Below are 25,725 nucleotides of genomic sequence, written 5' to 3'. Positions count from 1 at the left end.
GCAGATGATCATCCTTCTCAAAGGATGATAATTTCAGCAGAGAATTATCAGTCTACAATCAGACGATCGTCTGTTCTATGTACCAAAATGTATTTATAAAGCTGAGCATGGGAATGCCCGCCTCAGCTAGATCATGAAAAATGTATGAAAAATAATGTATTGTATTGTATCTTATTACAGGACACTTCTCAGCAGATTGAATGAACTTCGGATCCTCTCAATAAAGCATTTCACCCGATAAACGACCTCATACTTTAGGGGGCATCTGTTATAGACAATTTTGTGCCTTACAGCAACAAGCATGAATTGTCAATAATCCAAGCGATCCAAAGTTCCCTAAACATGATGTTCCTACCCCTAGAGGAACAAGGTCAGCAAACCAACAGCTCTCAGATCAGTTCTCCACCTGAAAACACTCAAAAACAAGCAATCCTGAAATCAAAGCAGGTGCTCCACTAGGTTCCTGCGCTGAAACTCAGTTGCTCCATGGTGTACCTGCATTGCAAAGCAAGTGGGACAAAGGCCACCTGCGCTGAGCGAGAAGGGACAAGTGGCACAGTGAGTCATTTCTTTGGAATCTTCCAAAAATGACACTTGGATCAGGTATTTCGCCTTGTGATGAGTTAGAGGCTCTGTTTCTCCAAGTGGAAGCAAAGTTCTCCAAGTGGACTCAAGAACTGAAGATCAACTAAAGATTAACTGAAGAGAGAGAGGACACAAGGCAGCTACACATCAGTTGCAAGCTGACTCATCCTTTCTCAATTCATCTATATATTGAGCTCTCTCCTATGAGCTCAGGAGGCTTGAATTTCGTGCAAAGTAATGATATGCTGTTGGTTTCATTATTGAGTTATTGGGTGATTGTTTGAGAGAGGTGAAGAAGAGCAATTCTTTCTGCTGGGAGGTGTTGCTGGGTTGGAGCCTGCAATGGTTGTAATACTCTCAGAACCTTTATTTCTTCATTAATAAAAGCTATTGAGGTTCTTCTATGTGCTCTTGTTTCAATTATATATTGTGATGATTGCATGTTTGGTTTACACTAATCCATGAACCAGTTATGATTGCATGCCTCTTGTAGTTTCCTTCTTTGTTATTGTGTAGGATCTCATTGTAGCTGGGCGAGCAGAAGAACAAAGAGCTAGGAGCAAGCGGCCAAAGAGAAGAGTTTGGATTCGACATTAAGCGCAAGGCAACGGTTAGTGTTTTCTCCATTCTCTTTTGCTTTCATAAAGAAGTAAACCTTCAGTAGTTTGTTTTACAGTTGTTGCTAAGGAACTGTCACCCTTAGAGTGGGATAGGGTCCTCCGAGTTGGATACTTTTCCCTACAACACCATCCACTGCCATACATTATCCTTCATCCATTCATGACCGCCACCCTGAATCATATGTCGCAGATCGTTTTCACCTCCATTAAAATCATTAGCTCCGTTCCGTGTCACTGATGTGGGATTCATCAAGGCCCTCCTTTGACGGATCGCTCCTTGTCGACATCAGCTCATTATCCAAGGAGTTGATCTAGGAACAAACCCCTTCAGTACTTTGAAGCTTGCATGCCTCAATGGCAAGTTTCTCACTTCCGGCGACAGGTATACATCAATGAATTTCGACCAGAAGATTTTGCGTGGTGTTCGACGCCAAGTCCTTTATTCGCACCACGTGAATTGTACTGCAGTACCTTGAGGGTCATTATCATTATCGGTGATTCCTCTCGCGCTTGTTAACGGTTTACATCATTGACCGGTAATCAAGCGATGTCTTTCCATGTTCAACTTTAGCGCAATTCTCACGTGGATCGACTTGTACTTAGAGTGAAGATCGAACGAGTTTGAAGACCCCGGATCTAGTTTCATCCATCTGGGCTGCGATATATATTCAGGAAAAATAAAGACATTTGACATGTACATCATTGCAACAGATGATCATCCTACTCAAAGGATGATAATTTCGCCAAAATTATCAGTCTACCATCAGACGATCGTCTGTTCTATGTACAAAAAATGAATTTATAAAGCTGAGCATGGGAATGCCCGCCTCAGCTAGATCATGAAAGCAGTATGAATCATAATGTATTGTATTGTATTTTATTACAGCTCTCCTCCCAGCAGATGGATGAACTTCGGACCCTCCTGGATAGAGCATTTCACCCGATAAACAGCCTCATACTTTAGGGGGCAACTTTTATAGACATTTTTGTGCCTTACAGCCTCGAGCATGAAATGTCCATAATCTAAGGGATCCAAAGTCCCTAAACATGTTGTTCCTACCCCTAGAGGAACAAGGCCAACTAACCACAGCAATTCACAGAAGTTCTCCACCTGAAAACACTCAAAAACAAGCCAATTCTGGATCATGTCAACTGCTCCACTGAGCATCTGCGCTGAATGTCAACTGCTCCACTATCTACCTGCGTTGAATGTCAACTCCAACAAAGGCTACCTGCACTGGGCGAGTTTGGACATGTGGCAGAGTCATTCCTCAAGGTGTCAATGCCCAGGAAGATTCCAAAATGACACTTGCATCAAGGAATTCGACTGGTGATGAGTAAGAGGTTCCAAATCTCCAAGTGGAAGCAAGAAGCTCCAAGTGGACTCAAGAACTGAGAGAGGGAGAGGACACTAGTCACTTCTCAAGCTGACTCATCCTCTCTCCAATATCCCTATATATAGATCTCTCCTCTATGAGATTAGGGAGGCTGGAATTTGGTAATTGCAAAGAATTGCTGTTGGTTTGTGGCTAGAAACATTGGGTGTGTAATGCTTTGAAGGGAGCTGAAGAAGGAATTCCATTCTGCTGGGAAAGAGATGCTGGATTGGAGCCCCATGGGTTGTATCTCTTCCTGAACCCTGTTACTTTCAATAAAGCTATCTTGATTCTTTCCTATATGCTAGTGTATTTTGTATGATTGCATTAGTATATTTGATTTACTTCTAATCCTGAATCATTTATGAATATGTATATTTTCCTTTGTATGGTGTTCTTCTCTTGCCGCAAGTAGCTGTTCTCTTGTCACAGGTAGTTCTTCTCTTGTGATCTCGTGGGATTCAAGTAGCTGTTCTCTTGATCAAGCGAGGAGGCAAGTAGCTGTGGACATACAAAGGGAAGAGGATCTAGATCGAGGGACAACCAGAAGACAAAGGTAAGTCTGCCGATCTCCCCTCTTTCACATTTCATAAAGGAAGAAATCATAATAGCTGTATTCGTTTGTTGCTAAGGCGCTGTCACACCTTAGGTGGATAGGATTGTCCTGCATAGGAATTTTTCCCCACAACAACGACCAAGCTCATGGATACTCATGAAGCTTGGTGCAATGAGGCTGATCCATTTATCCTGGCTATGGTGAATAGTTTTTATGCTCTTAACCTGCAAAATAATACCCAGATACAGAATATGCGCAGAAAAGATACCCAGAACACAAATATGCGAAGAAAAGATACCCAGAACACAGAATAGCAATGATTTTATTATTCAAAGAGTAATGTTCACATGCCTCTTCGAGGGGGCAACCTCCAATAGAGCAGAGCTCGATTACAAAATAAGACACGATGCTCCTCGCAGGGAGTCTCTATCCTTTATATATGACTCATACATGCGATACCACGGGTCAAAACCGTGAGTTTTATTAATACCATCTATCTAATACTACGGCTACGGCCCATTTGCAACTAACTGTGGTCCCGTCATTAATTTCGGGTTAACCACTTACAAAATATATGGGCTTTATTGACTCTTTGACTATGACGTGATCCCAAGACATAAATAAGGGGGTTAGGGTGGGACCCTAACATGCCCTCCCCCTTAAGACTAGCCTTGTCCTCAAGGCTGGAGCTGCGGAAACTGCTGAAGAATAGTAGCTGGTTCCCAAGTTGCATCTTCCAGAGAGGTGTCTTTCGAGGACTTCCTTAATCATGCGGCCGTGCAGGTGCTTGTCTCTTGTGGCGAGGACCTGTTCGGGTTGAAGCCAGATTGACCCTTCGTCGTCCAGTTCAGGTAGACTTGTTTGAACTCGGCAATTGTTCCCAATTACTTTCTTGAGGCATGATACATGGAAAACTGTATGGATTTTTGTAGTAGGTGGCAAGGCCAACTTGTAAGCCACTTGTCCAATGCACTGAAGTACTTGGTAGGGTCCGTAGAATTTTGGAGATAACTTCTGACAACCCTTGTCTTTGAGTGATGTTTTCTTATATGGTTGCAGCTTCAAAAAAGACTTGGTCCCCTTCTTGAAACTGGCGCTCTGAGCGATGCTGGTCGACTTGTTGCTTCATGCGGTTTTGAGCTTGATGAAGATTCTCTCTAAGATGGGCGAGCATGGTGGCGCGGTGTTGTAGGAGTTGATCCATTGCTTGTACTTTGGAGCATCCTTGGAGATAAGAAATAGGGGAAGGCGGAAGTTGACCATATACTGCTTCATAAGGAGTCATTTTAGTAGAGGCATGATAGTTGGTGTTATACCACCATTCCGCCAGAGGTAACCACTGTACCCAAAGGTGTTGCTTTTCTGAAGTAAAACACCTGAGGTAGGTTTCTAGACATTTTTTGATGGCTTCGGTTTGACCATCCGTTTGCGGATGATAGGAAGTGCTGAGTTTTAGTTGAGTGCCATGTATCCTGAAGAGTTCTTGCCAAAAATTACTGGTGAAGATCGGGTCGCGATCAGACACAATAGAAGTGGGCATGCCATGTAGTTTGAATATCTGATCCATGAAAGTTTGCGCAACCAAAGTTGGTGTAAACGGGTGGGGTAGGGCAAAAAAATGAGCATACTTTGACAAGCGGTCCACCACCACCATGATGACTGACTTGTTCCCTGATTTTGGAAGACCTGTAATGAAATCCATGGAAACCTCCGTCCAAATTGATGTCGGAATGGGCAATGGTTGTAATGTGCCTGGTGTGTTGACGGTTTCTCCTTTGTGGCGTTGACAGACATCACATTCTGCGACAAAAGTAAGGATGTCCTTTTTCATGCCGGTCCAAAAAAATGATCTTCTGGTGCGAGCATAAGTTTTCTGAAAGCCCGAATGTCCTGCAATGGGAGATGAGTGCAATTTGGCCAATATGCAACTTTTGAGGGTTGATGTTGGTGATATTACTACTCTGTCCCAGTAGCGAAGAATATCATCCTACCAGGAGTAGCCCTTGATGGAATTTGGATCGACCTGCAATTGAGCAATGAGTTGGGATAACCCTGGGTGTGAAAACCATTCTCTGCGAGCTTCTTCAATCCATTCTGGAATGGGGAGGGAAATTGCTAGCAGAGTACTTTCTTCCTCAAATTGGCGAGATAATGCATCTGCTTCCCTATTGTCTTTCCCTTTCTTGTAAATGACCTCATAATCATATCCTAGCATTTTAGCTAGCCATTTATTTTGTTGTGGGGAAGATAGGCATTGCTCAAGAAAATATTTAAGACTGTGATGATCTGTGCGGATTTGGAAACGTCGCCCCAATAAGTAAGGGCGCCAGGTGTCAACTGCATGTAAGATGGCCATCATTTCTTTTTCATAGGTAGATTGGCCAAGGGTCGCCCTTCCTGTATTAAGACTGCCCCAATACCTGTCCCTGAAGCATCACATTCAATGACAAAAGATTTGTTGAAGTCAGGTAGTGCTAAGACAGGAGTAGAACACATGGCGTTTTTGAGGGCTGTAAATGCCTGTTGGGCTTCCTCATTCCAGAAGAAGGAATTTTTCTTTAGGAGTTGAGTGAGGGGTTTCGCTATGCGGCCATAGTTGCGGACAAATTTACGATAATAGCCGGTGAGTCCCAAAAATCCTCTTAAGCTCTTCAAGGTCTTAGGTTGAGGCCATTCTTGCATTGCCTGGATCTTTTTGGGGTCCACCTTGACACCTTCCCACCCCACAATGTGGCCCAAATACTCAACTTCTTCCATGCCAAACGAACACTTGGACAATTTGACAAATAATTTATGTTGGCGAAGCAGTTGCAAGAGTAGATATACATGGTGAAGATGTGCAACCCAAGTGCCACTATAGATGAGGATGTCATCGAAGAAGACCAGGACAAATTTCCTGAGATATGGTTTAAGAAGGTGATTCATAAGGCTCTGAAAAGTAGAAGGGGCATTACAAAGACCAAATGGCATGACCAGGAACTCATAATGGCCTTCATGAGTTCGGAACGCCGTCTTGGGAATGTCGACTTCTTTCATGCGAATTTGGTGGTAGCCTGAGCGAAGATCCAACTTAGTGAAGAATTGAGCCCCATTGAGTTTGTCCAGAAAGTTGTCAACCACCGGGATGGGAAATTTATCTTTGACTGTCAACTTATTGAGGGCCCTGAAGTCGGGACACATCCACCACTCTCCGTCTTTCTTGAGCACCATGACCACTAGGGATGAATAAGGACTAACGCTGGGACGAATGACACCTGCTTCCAAAAGTTCCTTGATTATCTTTTCTATTTCATTCTTTTGGGTGAATGGATATCTATATGGCCACACGTTTGGGGGTTGGGACCCTGGAACCAATGTGATGCTATGATCATGTTCCCCTCGCGATGGTGGAAGCTCCTTAGGCTTGTCAAAGACCTGTCGATGTTTATGTAAAATTTGTTGCATCTCAGGATGAATTTGCAGGGACTGGGTTTCAACGACCTGGATGGCATTGAATTGAGCTACCACGCCATGATTACCCTTTTTTATCAATTTTTCCATCCTATGCGAGTTGATGATCGAGGGGGCTCCCGCGTGGAGGCCACGGAGGGTATATGTGTAGTTGTTTTGCTTAAAACTCATATATAACTCCTGGAAATCCATTGTGATTGGCCCAAGAGTGCGAAGCCATTCAGCGCTGAGGACAATGTCGCATCCGCCCATGTGGATGGCAAACATGTATGTTTTCAACTGATAATCCCCCATTTGAAGTTTGACATTTTCGCAGCGGCCTTCACATTTCATTGTGCCCCCATCCGCGATTTGGACTTGGAAGTTAGAGACTGCGTGTACAAAACAATGCACTGCGTCGGCGACTTTTTGATGGATGAAATTATGGGTACTTCCACTATCAATCAAGACTACTACTGGGCGATGTTTAAGAAAACCCCTGATTTTGAGAGTTTGAGGTGAAGAAATTCCTGCCAATGCATTTAGCGAAATAACTGGTTCGTCAGATACCATCTCCTTTTGGTTGTCTTCTTCTATCGCCTCAGGTTCCTCAAGTGGTGGATCTTCCTCGGTTGAACTGTAGTCAATGGCATCTATTTGAAAAAACTTGGGCTCCTTGCATTTATGACCAGGGGAATATTTTTCATCACAGTAGTAACATAGTCCTTGCTTCCTTCTTGCGGCCATTTCCTCAGGTGACACCTTTTGGACCTTAAGTGTCTGAGTCGTGTTGTGAGCTTGTGGGGGACGACCTTTAGTGGGGAAATTGGGGCGACTGTATTGGGCTGTTATGGCACGTTCCACCTTACGAGCTACCTGGCAAGCCTCCATCCACATGGGAGGGTGGTGGAGTAGAACTTGAGCTTTGATGGCTTCTTTAAGACCACTGATGAAGCATTCCATGTAGAACTCATCTGAGAGACCCTGAGTGCAGAAGGATAAGGCTTCAAAAGCGGTGATATATTCATCCACTGTACCCATCTGTTGGAGCTTAGTGAGATGTCCCAAAAAGGAGTCTTCCTGTTCATAGCGATCTCGAAGAGCTTTGGTAAATTGGGCCCAACTCTGAAAAGGTCCACTGCGATGTTGATGCCATTCCGCCCATTACCATTGTTCATTGTCCAAGTACATGGTCCCCACCATAAGCTTAGTCCAATCATCTAGGAGACGATTCAATTTGAAATACTGGTCCATTTGTGCGAGCCATGCGGACGTGTGAGAACCGTCAAATTTCTACATATCCAACTTGGGAGGTCGCTGACTGGGTGGTGAATGGGTGTGACAGACGTGAGGAGAGTGGCTAGACTCACCCTCATGGTGTTCATGGCCATTATACGGTTCCTCGAGGGCTGGCTCCTTGCCCTTATCGAGTGCTTGCCGTACCTGGCTAGTTAGTCCGCCAATCATATTTTTGAGTTCGTTCATATCTGCTTCAATTTTGTCTAGCCTTTCATTGGCCATCGCTTGAGCTCTAGTTTCTACCATACACCAACTTGATGAAAAATTGGGACCGCCAAATTTTTTTTTCTAATAAATTGAATGGTACCACCTTGCTCAGCTCGCCGTCCTGATTCTGATGGGCTAGATCACCAATAAGCACCCCGGCAGATCTCAGACTTTTTTTTTTTTTTGGAAAACTCCTAACGGAGTTTTACTCCTTCTTTATCAATACTGCAGTCGCCAAATCCTCAAAATGTCAATGCTGCCAAAAGTCCTGCGAAAAGTAGACCCCGGTATAGGAACCCTTCTCAACAACTCCGATCTGGTGGATCTGAGAGATCTGAATGGTGGCACAACTGCTGCTGTGGATCTGATGGAGCTGCGGGACTGATGTCTGCTGCTGCGGCACGCGGATCTGGAATAGATGATGTGTGATCCCCCGATAGAAAAGGGAACTATGGTCTAGAGGAGTGTCAGGTGCTACAGATCCCAATATACATAAGGGTCTGACAGTAGTACTCGGCCCAATGTTTCAGGGCTCTAACTAAGGAGGATTGACTGTACCTTTAGCCGTACAACCCGACTACCCTATCGTACGGGCGAGTAATCTCTCCAAGTGTTGTTCTCGGTGTACTGTAGCCACAAGACGACATAAGGCTTATCTACGGCGAGGTTTCAAGGAGCCTAGGGGGCTTCCTATATACCCAGAGGATACGTGGAAGACAGTCCGTGCGCGGTTCTGTCTAATGCGCTACTACTCGAAGGGGTACCCACAGGGGGTACAAGGGAGTCCAACAGACGTGACCACCTCTTGTATTTCCTGCGTGCATGCCTCCCCAAATCCGCAGGTTTATGCGCTTAATGACATATCCCATGGTTTAAAGACGCCGGAACACGTCTCTAGCCAAAAATATTTTGCTAAAAATTGGAGATCCCACCGAGCCCTAGAAAGTGCTCTGATACCACTTGTTATGCTCTTAACCTGCAAAATAATACCCAGATACAGAATATGCGCAGAAAAGACACCCAGAACACAAATATGCGAAGAAAAGATACCCAGAACATAGAATAGCAATGATTTTATTATTCAAAGAGCAATGTTCACATGCCTCTTCAAGGGGGCAACCTCCAATAGAGCAGATCTCGATTACAAAATAAGACATGATGCTCCTCGCAGGGAGTCTCTATCCTTTATATATGACTCATACATGCGATACCACGGGTCAAAACCGTGAGTTTTATTAATACCATCTATCGAATACTATGGCAACGGCCCATTTGCAACTAACTGTGGTCCCGTCATTAATTTCGGGTTAACCACTTACAAAATATATGGGCTTTATTGACTCTTTGACTATGACATGATCCCAAGACATAAATAAGGGGGTTAGGGTGGGACCCTAACAATAGTAGAATCCTCAGGGATAAGCTCTCCACATGTTTTATTGGAATTTGACTTCTAATTTTTTCCGGATGCCCAGGACCGTATATGTGTAAGTAGTCTTCCACGTAAAGACTACTTTGTGTCTGGCCTGTCCAATGCACAACTTCTCCTTTCCGAGAGAGACTAGTGATAAAATAAATATCCTCCACCTCTATCCTCAAAGGCATATGATCAATCATAAATGCATCATCCTCGACACTCCAATAGTGGATTAGCATTTCAAGTCGACGAGTGTTGGCTTTCATGTTGGGCATTTTGAAAAATTTCAACAAGACACATCCCCTCAATGCATCTAATGCCTATTGGTCATTCATAATTTCATTATCAATTGTGGTATGTTCCCTCTCTCTCCATGTGATTGTCATCCTAAAAAAAATAAGTTTCAACCATTAGATTTTTGTATTTAAATTTCAAACCTTGTATATGTGGGTTCCTTTTACATGCAGTCGCATGTAGGGCCGTCGTATACATGAGCTAATAACATCCAACCCGTGTGTACACTGAGTTGGAATTTTTAACATAAATTCCAACGGTCAAACCTTAATAAAAAATTCTAAAAACAATCACAAAGTAATGCAAACTTGAAATGAGGGTTACCTGATGATTTTGATCCAATTTGAACAGTCCAATTCTTTGGGGGGCAAGTTAGCTCTTTTTTCTCCACAGCTTTTTCTCTCAACACAAATGACACAAATGGTGAGTCGGAAGGTCATTTTATAGCTTTGAAATTGTCAAATTTTTTCAAAACTTGATTTTTTTTCATCTCATGAATCTTTTAACTTGTGAGCTTGGATTGTCGGGAATAGGTTGTTTTTTCAGGTTATTTTGGATGCTTCTTCAAGATTTCATATCGGTTCCATGACCACCAACCCGTCATGGTAGGTATCATTTACTCATTGGAATTTAGGTTAGGGAAACCATTTTTTCCATTGCATCTTGCATACTAGACTCCATTTGTCAATACACTTGCCATAGGGTCTTTTTTCAGGGTATTTTGGATGCATCTTCGAGATTTCATATCGGTTCCATGACCGTTGACACGTCATGGCAGGTATCGTTTACTCATTGGCATTTAGGTTAGGGAAACCATTTTTTTCCATTGCATCTTGCATACTAGCCTCCATTTGTCGATACACTTGCCATAGGGTCAAATCCATCGTGTTATGGTTAGTAAACCATGTTCACTCTCCGATTTTTAAATCATGGCATGATGATAGAGTAGGCCTAGAGCTACACCTTGGCCCTATTTTCATTATTGATAGGTCACCTTGTGCTCAACGTCGATTAGTATCATGGGTCTTTGATTGAGTGGTTTCCCTTATGTTTGACATCAGCTTTCATTATCACACTTTGGGATTCATGCAGTGCCTTGGTTTCCATTTAACCCTATTGGTGGATTCCTCGCCTTTGTGTCAGCTTTCATTATTGGTTGGTTTAGAGGGTTTCTATTGTGCGCTAGCTACATCTTGTGTGCACCAAAAACATGCTTTAGTTGGGTTACTACATCTTTTTTCATTCGATTCCTTCCACATTATTGGCCTACGGGTTACACTCACACTAGATTGATGAAGGATGCCTTAATGCCTTCCTTCTTGTGAATCATTTCCTATCGACTACGACTCATTACTCCGGGGCAAAGATTTAGAGTCCATTTGGCAGTACCTTGGGGTTTGCAGTCATCAGTGGTAGATCCTTCGCTATCGACAGTGGGAAACCATTATTGTCCCCTGATTGATAGATTCTTCCAGGTGTTCAACCTTAGATCATTCATTTGGACTTGTTAGATTGTACTAGGTACCTTGAATCTCATTATCATTATCGGTGAGTAGTCTCACGTTTGTTAACAGTATACATCAATGATCGGTAATCAAACGATTTCTCACATGGTCTACTTCAGATCATTTATTCCCATTGTGTAGAAATGTATCACGACGTTCGGTGAAGACCTCGGGTTGCATCATCATTCATTGGTTCACTTGTCAGTTGCTCCTGTTGCTACTAGTTGACACCATCCACATTGTATGTTGCAGTCCTTCATAGTGACATATTATATGCTGGCATCTGAGTTGCGATGTAGTATCATCTTATTCCATCATGTTCATTTGGTAGTATTGGGATCAGTTTTTGACATCAGTGATCAACTCCATCCTTCAGCTTCATTGATCATCTTCTTATATATGTGATTTTCAGACATGTACTTGTTTGATCACGATTAGATGATCCATTATGTACTTTCAGTCTTTTATACTTCTATACATAGTGGATCCAGTTCTACTTGATATGCAAACATGCTTTACCTTCTCTGAGCATGGGTATCCCTGCCTCAGATAGCTGTTTCTTTCTGATATCTTTTTGGTGGCTTGGGAGGCTAAAATCTGGTGAAGTTCTTGTCAGTTTCAACAGGTTTCCTTTCCATATACTTAATACATTTCGGCCATCATGTACCCCTTCTGACCTCATATATTACATTTCGGCCATCATGTACCCCTTCTAACCTCATATATTAGGGGGCATCTATTACAGCTCCAAATATCACCCTTGGTATTTGTGAGGCTGAGTTTATGGCCTAGGGCAACCCATCCATCCAGACTTGGTCCAAATATTTTAAAAATAGTGTTTTACTCCCTGTACGCTACTTTTCCCTGTGATAAAAGCGTGTACGCGTAGGTTAGTCAATACCCAACCCACGTATATGTGTTAAAACACTTAAAAAAATTAAATTTCCTTAACTATGGGCAGAGTTCACAGGTTTTACCTGTTTATTACCTCCTAGTGCCCATGGCCCAACTGTTTCCCAACTAAAAAACTAATTGGGAGAAGTATAAATAGAATTATATGGGAAGGCCTTAAGGAGGAGAGAAGAGATAGAATTACTATACTGAGATTATCCCCTGACCAAGTCTAAAGTATCCCTGTGCTTCAAGCACTTCCTCAAGTTCAGGAAACCCTTGTTTCCTTGAGTGTTGATATTCTCCCACTTGCTTGAGATATCATGGTATTGGTTATGGAAGGAGGATATCGAAGACTGGGACTAAACAGATCTGGAGGATGGTTCCACTTGGAGCCGGAAGAAGAAGAATCAGGTGAACTCTTTTCGTATATATTATAGCTTTCTACAATAAAAAGAAACACTGTCGTGTTCCTAAGATTGATTTTGTTTATGCATCAGATGTTTTTGTTGTAATTCATGTATGAATGATTATTTTGATGTATAACTAACCATTTGCTTATATGAGATAAAGTTGATTTCATTAAAATGCTTTATCTATATGCTGCTATGTATGTTCGAATTGGTTGATTTGCAGTTTCGAAGATCATCAGGAGTTGTAGAGGGTTTGCTGGAACTACCCAAACGAAGGACATCCGGGTATGATCGTTATTGCATAGTTTGTTTATATAAGCATGTTGCCTGAGTTGTATGTGTGTTTCTTACTATAGATTGCTTTCGCTCTGTTGGGGTTCCAAACCAAAACCCTAGGGTACTTAGTCCCGTAACAGGATCCAAGTAAAAGCCTTATTGTTTTGTATTTGTTGTGCGAGGCTCAATTTGAGCTCACTATTGTAAAACTCTGCTTCTGAAGACATAATAGAGAGGCCACCACTGAAGGCTAGACCAAGAGATGTAGCCCAGGAGTTTTGGGTGAACTCCATATTAAACTTGCTGTGTTTATGTGTGTTGTCTATTATGTTTCTTTAACTGCTTCATTGTCTATGTATTTCGCAATCTTATCGATCCATTACACAAAGTAGCCATATCCATGCACATGAGTCTGTAATACCTTAATAAATGTCTTAGATCTCATTTACAGATCAGAAAGTTGGTTGCATAGCACCAACTCCATCGACAACTTGATCCTAATTCATAACAAGTGTGGAGTCGGGAACGAAAGAGCATAAGAAAGTACAATCTAGAGGATCAATAGAACGCGGGGACAGAGGTTGAGGGAATGAATCCATGTGACAACCAACAGAGCTAGAAGCCAAATCTGCACAGATATCTATAGTAGGTGGGTTCGGAGGATGTGACAGTCCAACAAATGTGTGTGCATGTTCTCCCACATCACTCTGCGGTGGTAGAGTTGTTCGATGAGGTGAATACAGATAATCACTTGTGATAGAAACTGCGTCTGCCTGTGATTGCGCAGCTCCATCACCGAAGTGTGCTGAGCGGGGTTCAGATGATTTCAAGAATTGTGGATTTTTGGATATGTGAAGAAGATACTCAAATATTCCATCGAGAAATTCCCAATCAATTTCATCTTTGGGAAATCGGTATGAAAGATTACAAAAGCGAGTGTGAAACTGTTCAATGGATTCATCGGGTTCTTTTCATAATTCCACAATTTCTTTGTTGAGTTCTTTACGGTTAAAGTGATTGAAAGCACGGTCTATCTCTACGACCATATGAGAAAGAGAATGAATATATTTTTCAAGTAGTGTGGTACACCAGTGCATCGGGTGCCCTCGAAGCGTGTGGACGAACAACATGCAAGTCATGTATTATTCAAAGATTCCATGTCTTTTAAATGAGCCTACAATGCTGACCGCGTGCCTAACCAAGGCTACATAGCCTCCACCATTGTATGTTTTATGTGACAAGTTATCCTAGAGCTCTTCCGAGATTTTGTAGTTGTTTCCATAAGACATACACTCTGAAAGAGAAACTCTATAGTTAGCCATGATCAATATGCATAGATTCAAAACAGATTGTGAGGACTCAACTTGCCATCTAGCACACCTTCTAGTACCAAGATTTTAACGGGGTTGGATCCGCCAACATGTAAGGGGATCTCCCCAGTAAGAAGGCCCAACTCGACCTCAGACTGTTTGGTGTAGGAGTCCTAGCAGTGGGTCATATGGTATCACCTTGACTGCAGTTACACACGGAGGCAAGTAATATGTCCCTATTTGTAGAAAAGGTGCGACATAAGCAGCAAGACAAGGAAGGTGCATGAACACTTCGAACACATAGAGGGTGATGTGAGTGTGCCCCTATGAAACCTGTGAAAGCACACGGCTAAGAAGGGAACACACGGGCAAAGTTGCATCACAATCTAGAAAGAAAGTAAGATAACAATCCAAAGTGATGGTTAAACCAACAACACATTTCAGTAAGATACATACATACTTATACAAAAAATTCCATACATGCATGCGTAAGCAAACAGATACATATATCATTAGAGTAAACAAGTTAGCTGAAATACAATAACAACATATGCATGAAATGTGCTGGCTCTATTATATTAAGAAGTGAAAGTTCCAATCATACAGTACAACCATCAAAAACCACTAGTCCCAATAGCATAACGTTACAGTCACTGCCTCCTACTCCTCCAAAGAGATGTACTAGCTCTGCATTGTGGAGAAGCCAAGGCTCGTTACAATACTCTCTAAGATTTCTCTAACATACTCCTATCGGAAGCTTGGTTGACAAAAAACCTATATAATGAGTTATGAGGGACTATATATAGCAAAGGGTGGGGTGGCCCTTGAAATTCCCCTTTGTGAATTTTCATCTACCCTCATGACTCTTCAACTACTCTCTGACTATTACATTCAACTATTGACACTTGAACTTCCACTTGACAAGATGTTACATACAATCTACACATGTACCCATGTGAGACAAAATAGGGTTGAGCAAGCCATGCAAGACATCACTAACACTCAAACAGTTGTGGTAAGACCAACTCTTCGACATCCTTATGATGATCGACGGTGGCGAACTGATTCCAAGCTTGGTCATCCATGATGGTATTTATGTGCTCAATGGTGACATCTTTCTAAAAGAAAAATCTTGCCTCCGTTGCATTTGGGTACACTGATATGGCCCCTCTGTCTTATGCATTTCATAACATGTGCATCATCATCTTGAGTTAGCTAGACTAGAAACATACTGATGCATAGTGCCTGTGCTAATCTCCAAGTGCGTGCTGGTGACCATGCGCATCAACTTGGTGAAATACATGTTCATCTACAGTCATAATTTCTTCTTGTCTTCGCCTCGGTGAGTGTGCCAAATGGGTGGGATCGCATGCATGCGCACAATGAATCCATGCTCTTGAATACCCTTGCACATGATCAAAAACACTGCTCACCTTGTCTGCTCCATGTCAGCTGCTGGATGGGTCCATAACCTGTATGGGTGTAGTTTCATCGGTCTGTGTATGTTGCACCTCCTGCTGTGCCTATTCCCATTACAACTCCTTCTATTGTTTGTGTAGATCCTATTATCCCTCTGTTTCTATCTCTACCTTCACGCTGTCACCTCATAGCCTTAGTCTCCAAATCTTCTTTCATCACAAGTGGATCTGCTTGAGCTTGCAACTTTGTTCTGCCTAGACACTGTCAACAACCTTCCTCCTGCATTTGTCGCAAGCATGTGTGATACCTTTTTCTGCTGCTGATGGTGCTTATCACCATTTCATCTTGATATCATTGTCCATGAGAATCTTGATGTATTAATAGATAGGAAAGTTCATAGACACTTGATCGATTGCATCCCTAGTTGTTCTCTGAACGGTGTCTTTGACTCTTCTCTCTTGGAAGCCATTGTACCTATGCTACTAAGAGGAAGACGAACACCTATTATACTTAAAGACATAGAAACACTCATGTCAAACAATCTATTAGTCAAAAACTAAAACAAACTGGAGGACTGACATGAAACATACCTATGTGACTGTCTGTGAAGATTGTGCAATTTTCACTAGGAGGTTGGGAGAGTGACTGTGAAAACTGCTCAAGGCACAGTCCGAGTTGTCAGGAGGATGACTTACTACTGGAACTATGCAATGCACAGTCCAAACTAGCCTGCTGAGATTTGAAATTGCAGAATGCATAATTTCAATCAGTAGTGACATGCAAACCAATAAACTGCATTGCGCAGTTTCTGGGGCCAGCAAGGCACTGCCTCCCAGAATTGTGCAATGCAAGCCAGAAGGTCAGTGCAGCAAAATTTCTCATGGGAAGGTAGAGCCTTCACTTCCAGAAATGCACATTGCTAGTTGGGAAAGGCAAGATCTGTGCCAAGGTAGCCAGACTCGCCGATGGGTGACTGAAAACATGAGAAGTCTGAATGCATGGTGATACTGAGTGTAACCAAGAGTGAATGATTACAGATGAGAAAATCAAGTGAAGGATTCAAAAAATGGGAAAACATGCATGTGCGTGAAACAGGTCACTGCAATGGTGACCCTCGGTGCAAAAACAATGTCATGCTTGCGACAATAATGAGAGATAAACAAAATCTGAAACGGTGCTTCTACAAGCTAACATACATCAAAACGACAATAATCACTCATTGAAATCAAGTAGACAACACTCACACAAAGAGAAACACAAAAAGCGACAGAAACACAACATAAGACATGAAAAGAAAACTTACCTTGAAATAGCTAACCTGAAAGTGTCGAAGACTCCTTAATGCAATGTGGGATGTCAGAGTTGGAAGGTCGATGTGAGGAATGATCTCTACAACGTTCGATTGATGAGTTTTTATAAGGTCAAGGTTATGATGCGCATGCCGCAAATCTAGGAGAAAGCGACACTTGGCCTGCTTGATAAAGAGAGGGATTTGCACAATTTCTAAGAGGAACTGGGTTGGATGTCCCAAAGGGATTGTGAAATTTTTGGGAGGAGCAGGTGACTGCTTCCTAGAATTTCAAAATTTCTAGACTGAGCTGCAGTGCTAGCGAGATTGTGCAGTTTTTCCAAGGAATTATATCCGACTGCTTTGTGTAATTTTGAAGCTCAGTAGTCTGCCCAATTTATTTTTGAAATTTTTGGGCTGAGTTGCAGTCCTGGGCCAGATTACACAGTTTTTCTAAGGAAGCCTGTTTGACTTCTCAGCACAATTTCTGAGCCCAGCAGGCTGGCCAACAGATTTGCACAATTTCTGGAGGGAAGGTTGGTTCCCCTCTAGAATTGCGCAATTTTCTGAGGGAGATGCTCAACCAACAACTAGGCTAGGTATGTAATGGCAACCTGTGAGGGGAGAGAAGCAAACTAACATGCACAGGCTAGCAAGCATTTGAGAAACCAATGAAGCCTATGTACTTGACAGTGGAAGACATGCTGCTAAGGATGGTCGCCAGGGAGGCTCCAAAATGAAGCTAAGGAAAAGTTTTGGAGTGTGGTTGTAGTAGGGAGGCTCCAAAATGAAGCTAAGGAAAAACTTTGGAGGGTGTTTGTAGCCACTATAGCAGATTCCATGAATGTTAGAGACAAACTACTGAGTTGGGAATGGTTATGGTACAATATAGTCCAGGAAGAAATAAGGAGGGATAACTGAGATGGGACCTCATCCAAAGAAGAGGAATATGACCTTGCGTTAGTAAGCAAAGGAAATAAATACAAGGGAAAGAAGTCCCAAGGCAAGGAGGGCAAGAAGAAATAATTTTCAAACATCAAGTTATTTCACTCATGAATTTGGGCACTTTTCAATGAAATGTTCACAGAAGAAGGCAAGCAAGAAGGAGCATGTAGTAGCAACAACAAGTGAAGCTATAGCTTCACAATTCGAGGTTGATTTTACTCCTATTTCACACATGGAAAGCACAGTAATAGGAAGAATGTGGTATCTCGACAGCGCTTCCTCGTACCATATGACAGGGAATAAAGATATCTTCAGTGACTTGCAGGAGAAAGATCTCAAGCGGAACATTGAGTTTGGAGAAGATGGAAGGTATAGCGTGATTGGTATTGGTACAATTACTTTCTAGGAGTTAGGCTCCCCTCTCAGACTCGAGGATGTGATGTAATGTTTGTGGCTACACTGTAATTTTTAGCAAAGGAAAGGTTTTCCTTAGACACGTCGCCACGGGACAGACGAAGAAGATCGATGTGCATGTCAAGAAACTATATGTAGTTCAGGTCAAATATGAAATCTGGTAGTTGAGAGGGAGCATAACTTACCTCTCAAAATGGAGCCTTTGAATCATCCTCAACAAGTTGTGGAGAAGCCATAATTGGAGAGGCAGAAAGGAGACATAATGGAAACATCCACTCAAGTAGATACCTTAAGCAGGGGGGAATTTCGAGCTAAGTGGGTAGAGGGAGCACATGTAGCCATACCTCCTAGTGTGAGGTGGGATGATGTGAAGAAATAGCCCCAAGAGTTGCAGAAAATTAGGCAGGGTCCATTGAGGTGTTTTTGTCTGATGGATCATTACCTTGCTATGGGGGCCCACAATATTCAGTAGCAGGAGGATCATTGTCAGTAAGAAACTAAGGATTTCATAGCAGTGTTGACAGTAGAGAAGGAGGCTCAATGGAAGAGTCAGTAGCAGCACAGTTTTCCTAGTAGACATTTGTAGATGTTACAGTAGCAACAAAAATAGAGAGAAGTGTTGCATGCAATACATTCCAAAGGTGTTGGATTAGGGTAGATGTGAATCCCTTTCTTGTTAAGAGAGACTGTTGAAAATGACAACATGAAAATCTTGATTTAATTTTCCATTGAATTAAATTAGGAGAAAATTGTAATTCCACATCATAAGACAACAAGAATGAGTTAAATAAGTTAATTTCACTTAGATGGATTAGTCAATTCGAGTTAAGGGCCTAACTTGAGTCATGTAGAGTGGTTCCTAAATTATAGGAGATTAGGTTGAGTTTAATTTGATTTGTAATAATTTAATTTATTTAAACTGAGTTAATGTCAGTTAAACTAGTTCAAACTGCTGGAGGAACTAGTAGGAGGTCTAGTAGTGGGGTGCAGCTTCAATGTTCAGCTATTTAACTAATAAATCAACCATAATTAACTCATGAATGCATGAAATTCAAGTTTCCCAGTTGAAATTGGAGTTCAACAGAAATGTACTATCAGTTGGATAATTTTCCAAGTTTTATAGGTGGTGCATGCACTCAGAGAAGGGCCTATAGGGATTGCACAATTCACGATGGGGATTTCCCTAATTAATAGGTGGCTAATTCCTAAGGAAACAATGCAAGGAAATAGGGAATTGGGTAGGCTTGTATTTGGTTAAGTATTGACCATAGCTTGTCTAGGAAGCAATGAGATAGACTATCCTTGTGCAGAGATTGTTTAGGTTGAACAAGCATTGCATTTCTTCTCTATTTTCGGACCTAATGCAATATACAAATAGTGAGGGGATTTGAGTAGCTAGTTTTCCACTTATATAAATTTATGAGCATATGTGATTGAATCTTATCTCATGTTTATGTTGTAACTTCTCAATCATTTAATTATTTCCACTGATGAGTAGAGTAGATTAAGGTCTTTTGTTTTCGTATATTACATAAGTGATTTGAATCTATAAGGAATTTCTACAAATATATCAGGTTTATAAGCCTCTAAGTGATGAGTCGGTCAACCCTCTTCAATTCAAACTAGAGAGGCCTAATCACTCATATGGAGGCCTATAAAATGAAGAAACTAACCTCATTTTATACACACATCAAAAAACAAGTTATCTCTGATTCTAACAGAGAAGAGTGAGGTCTGATCCAACGAAACTGTGTGGGAAGAGGATTGAATTCTTGGTAGGCAAACGAATTTGTGGAAGGAAGCAAAATTCTATCTTTGTTTCTCACACATGCAAGTTTGAAGGGAGAATTAAATTTTCCTTAGTTTGGTTTTTGCAGAGACCTATTTTGGGGTTTGGTCGGCTCATCACTTGAGGTTTGGTCAAGGTGTTGGAAGTCTTCATTGAAATTGTATGAGAATATATATATATATATATATATATATATATATATATATATATATATATATATATATATATATATATATATATATATATATATATATATATATATATATATATATATATATATATATATATATTTTTCAGGTTTTCCTCTATATGAGAGGTTTTGGCCCTAACTAGCAGCCTACACATGGTATTCTTGTGTTTATATTGTAATGTTCTTATTGGAATTTTCCTTGATGATAAAACATAACTAAATGATAATAATAATGTCATAAGAAAATGTCATGGATTAAAGAAAAATCAAATTCAAATAAACCTTACTATTATGCCCTATATTTTTCATCATATTGTTATTAGAGAATGTATGATCACAAATTCAAGTGAAGACACACATGAGAGAGAGTAAATTGGAGGAGATTGTTGATCCAAGATGTGCTTGTGTACCATGGGATAATATTGATACAATTATTGAAATTGTAGCTAGGTGCATAACACCAATCCATGAAGAATGGCCAATAATGAGAAGAGTAGTGCATATGCTAGAAGAAGAGATTATGCCTCCCTATTCAAGGGAGATTTGCCCAATAATGAACCGTTTAGTTCAAATTCTAGAAGAAGATACTATGTCTAGTTGCCATAGTGATTTTTATGACTCATATTATAATGAAAAATGAATTCAATTTGATTACTAGATGTAGAGATAACTCAATGTGATAATGCTTTCCATTTAAAGTGATTGCTTTCATTGAGGATGCATTGTTTGGGCCTTTAGTAGCCCCCTCTGTTTTTATTTACCCATTTGTATATAAACTATAATGAGGTATTCTAATTTATTATAACGGTAGATGATATCATTTGTGCTAAACAAAACTAAATTGTATGTGAATTATAATCAACAGTTAGTTGTATTAATGAAATTTAGATATAATATTCTATGGGTTATTCCATTTCATACCGTAAAACACTTTGAATAAATATTTACTAGATGTGTTTCCACACCTTTGAAACCTATGTTAACCTTTAACTAAAAAAAATGCATAATGTACACAGAGGAGAATCAGCTAGCAATGCATATACAAATCTTAATGAACAATTGTCATCCTTAGCTAATATCAATTGTTTCTCAAAAGAACACTCTAAAATTAGTGAAAAGATATAGTTTGGACGGAAGGAAAATGGTAAGGAATATTGAATGTTATTAGATCAAAGCCTCTATACTGATGTGGCTTCTGCCTGTGATTGATTTAGATAAGAAACTTCAATTGTCAAAACTTTTTTCAATATATCTAAAATATAAAGTGTATATTTTCAGAATTCAAACTTGAGATATTTGTCTTGGAACAAGGAGATTAAAAAATAGAGAGTGTTGCTAGCACTTCTTCTAAGGAAGTGGTGAGATTTACCTCTTGTCTCTCCTTGTAGCCTTTCAGAGTCCAGAGCATCCTTTTTCTGTAACTGTAATTAGAAAATCTAGGTATATATGACAATCAATTTCTCACTATGAGTTATTTCTAAGTCCCTCTTCCCTTGGCAGAGATATTTCAAGTCAAAGGAAAGATTATCCTCATGCAATCCCTAGAGACTAAAAGGTTGGGGTTTCTAAGGGCCATTGAACTCTTTCAAACTACTAGGGAAGGAACATTAAATTCCTTAAATAAATGTCATGACTAATATACAATAATTTAGGAGAAGCTTATCATTTAATATTTGATATCAATATGTTTTTTGTCACGTAGACTTTGTATTTGTAGGTACCTCTTTTCATATTTAGAAGCTTAACCTTTTTCTGACCATATTATTGTAGACTGATTCAAGTAGCACTTGATAGGTTAATTGTAACAACAACAAGTAAAAATTGAATTGCGTGGCACTCTGTGTTGTTAGAAAATAAGTGCAAGAGAGTCTCAAAAAAATGATAATTGAGAGGAAAAGCAACCATAAAATTTGACCATAACTGCTGTAACACTAAGAATCGAGCAACTTGTATTAACAACTAGATTAAAATCCTAGTAATATCATTCATTATCTGGAAGTCTCTTGTTGCCTCAACTGTAACAACCCTAGTTAAAAACTCATGTAAGAATGTATAAGGCTGCAAGTGATGGGACACATATTCCAAGATGAATGATGGGAAAAACATCCTAGTGGGTGTTCATTTCAGTTTATTATGGCTAAAGGAAATTGGAAAAGGCAATGGAAAAGCCTTTAGAAAGGAAAAATGGGATTTTTCGCACATATATTTATGAAAATAATTGAAATTAGGACGAAAGGAAGTTGAAAGTTTTTAGGTTGCGTGTGAGGATGAAAATGAAGGAAAAATAATGGAAATGAAGAAAATAGAGGCCTAATTGATAAAAAGGCTTCTAAGGATCAGTTCATGGACTTTTTTTCAGTTTAGTTTTGGAGCTCTCTTATTATTCTCTCTCTCTCTCTCACTCTTGGACACACATTTTTCTTGGATCACCTTCACATTGGATCAAGAAAGGAAAACAAGGTAAGAGGAAGGAAGGAGAGAGCAAGGAAGAGCATGATCAAGCAACTACAATAATATTCTTTGTAGGTATCAAATTGCATGGTTCATTTCCTTGCTAGATTTGGCATGCATGGTATTGCATGTGGTTCTTTTTCTATTATGGAATGGGTTTTGCCAAGTGTGACAGTGTTTTCAACCTAACATTGCCATTTCCAGATAGCCATGGTGTGATGGGGTTCTCATGTTTCAGTTGAGCTGGATTACCGAATGGATTTGAAGTTGAGTGAGGTGGATATCGAAATGATAAAACACATGGCTTGGTGGTCCTTGAACTAGGTTGTGGATCACAGTAAAGCCACTGGCCTAGTGACCCTCGAGCTAGATTATGGGTTGGGGTAATGCTAGGATTTTTTTTGCCTTGATGGGCCTAGGAATCCTTTCCTGTGAATGGCAGGATATACAGTAAATCCTAGAGGGTGGTTTCTCGGTTTAGGGCCTAATGATCCCTGGATCAGACTATTGATTACAGTAAATCTTGAGAGACTAGGAGACATGAAAATTCCTCATGGTGTAGGTGGAGAAAGCCTGTGGCATCCATGTTTTTTTTTGTCATGTGGTCTGGTGGAGATCATGGTAAAAATTGTTATTACATGTTCATTATGTTGGCCTAGTGATTCAGGATGGATTATGGTAAAGCTTGGTTTCTATTGATGAGGGTGAGGTGGTTTAGCCTTTGGATGCCTTGGTTGGTTCTTTTGGTGTGAGTCCCACATTCATGCTTGGAAGATGGCATGGGGGGAGATGGATAAAGAGATATTTGGTGCAACCATTCTATGGTTGGGTGGAGCATGGTACTCCCATCCTAGGTTTGGATTTTACATCATTAATATGAGGTTATTTATTTTTGTATTTCTATGAGTATTATACTGGTTTATATGTGGATCATATGGTTGTGATTTCATTGGTATTTTTGTTGCTATTGTGTTGGTTATGTATGTGTTTTATGACAGTGGCTATGTATGGTTCTCATCATGTGTTTACTTATAAATTAATGGAAAATGTATCTATGACCTAATAAAGGATAATACAAAAAATGACATGAGGGAGCAATGGTTATTAGAGATTCCCAGATAAGCATTAGATCCCTATGCTTAAATATGTTATTTACACTTGTAGATTACATATTTGTGACGTGTTTGAAGAAATTCCTATGATGGTTATTAGGGGTCCAGTTAAGGTCTTGTTCAAGTATTTACTACATCAATGTTTCTTGTTATCTTACTATTCTAGAGGTGTCATTTAGTTTTAGGCAGTGACCTCGGCTCTAGGCCTGAAAAATTGGCTCAACTCCCAGGGATGCTGGCACAATGCTGAGAAAAGTAGTCCCTAGACACTAGCATGCCTTGTCACAAGAGCATCAAGAGCCTCCTTGATGCTGGCAGGCCCATAGCATGGGAGTGTATAGAGGTCAAGCAACCTAAAAACTTAGTGGGACTCAAGGGTTGGTTACCAAAAGTGTTGGGATGGTTCTTAGGGGTCCTGTAGCTGATGTGGAAAGTTTGTATGGTGTGATTCCTCCGATTCCATTTCCTTAAGGTCATCCAGGAAGTTAAATCCAATTATAGTAGCCTCTCATCACATGTTTACTCCGTTTTACTAGTAACTTGGGTAGGTGTGGGAGGAGGGTGTTACAAAGTGGTATCAGAGTAGGTTGCACTCTCTTTGGATCATATTTGATACTACAAAGTGGTATAAGGGCATGGTTCACCCCTCAGACTAGGTGGCATGTGTGTTGGTAATGCATTCATGTCGATTGCATATGTGTTCGTTATGCTTGTAGTCCATGTGCTTGTTGCATTTGCATGGTGTTGATCATGGTTGTAGTGATGTCACCATGTGAATGTTGATGGTGTTGTTGTGGGATGTGTCGTCATGAGCGTATGATTTTATATGCATTTGTTATGCATGTATGGTAGGTTAGACATGCATTGTGATGTCATTGTATGTAATTATGTCATTAAGATGATATTGGTATGTTACGATGATAATGTATAGGATGAGATATAGCAGGAGATCTCGATCATTAAAGTGAAGTTTCAGCACTAGACTTTGGTAAGAGAAGATCATCATACAAGTATTTTATATTTGGCATGTAGGTATGTAGGTTAAGGGTTGTTATATGCATTATGGTTATGTGCATTCCTTTCATTCTATTGATGTGATGGGTACATACGTGATAGATGCTAGTTGATTAGTGTAGTCGTATGAACATGTGTCAGATAGCCATGAATGATAGTATCCTATGGTTGTATGCATTGCTATGGTTATTTTCTGTTAGATAACTTGATGATTATGTTATACATTATTCATGAGTATATTATAGGTTAACGTGTTGTTTTTATATGATAGTTAGCTTGATGATTAGGTTATATGTTGTTGATGAGCATGCTATATAACTTGTTATTTCTATATGCTAGTAACTTGATGATTAGTGGTTATTACATTAAGATATTGATGTTATATGTATCATACTAAGTTGGATTGGTCTATGTGAATGGTTAGGGTTATGACATTAAGGTATGAGTTAATATGTTGTGATATTATGTCATACTAATCTAGATGGACTGTGCATATGTGATTTTGATGCATGAATGGTAAGTGTTTATGAGTTTATGACATGAACATGTTATTAAGTGACTATTATGGATATTGTGATCTTAATTATGGATGAGTTGATATGTTGTGAAGTTATATCATGCTAATATAGATTTCTTGTGTAGACAAGATAGCCTCCCTGAGATACATTAAGGTATGATCTTGATTATGTCATCTACTTTGTGCTTGAATGTTTGATTATGTCTTCTATTTGGTGTTTGAGTGTTGGTGTCTATTATGTCATCTATCTGTTGTTGAATGTTTGATTAATCACATGATATGAGCATGTGTCTATAAGATTGCATAAATAAATGGTAGTGCTTTAAGATGGCTTTACTCACGCATATGTATTGAGATGGATGACATGTACTTGAGTGTAGTAGCTGATAGTTGTAGCAGTATGTCTCA

The 25,725-nt window shown here is 40.3% G+C and overlaps 1 pseudogene; it reads left to right on the top strand.

The window, feature by feature from the left end:
- LOC149226714 (LRR receptor-like serine/threonine-protein kinase FEI 1) overlaps positions 1 to 20,863 on the top strand; it is a 132,758-nt pseudogene extending 111,895 nt beyond the window's left edge.
- The last annotated feature ends 4,862 nt before the right edge of the window (positions 20,864 to 25,725 follow it).

Source organism: Pinus tabuliformis, chromosome J, assembly GCF_031772625.1.
Source record: "Pinus tabuliformis cultivar Carrire ecotype Pingquan chromosome J, CPIR1, whole genome shotgun sequence".
NCBI classification, from domain to species: domain Eukaryota; kingdom Viridiplantae; phylum Streptophyta; class Pinopsida; order Pinales; family Pinaceae; genus Pinus; species Pinus tabuliformis.
The sequence above is the reverse complement of the archived record's forward strand: the minus strand, read 5'-3'. Positions and strand labels throughout refer to the sequence as shown.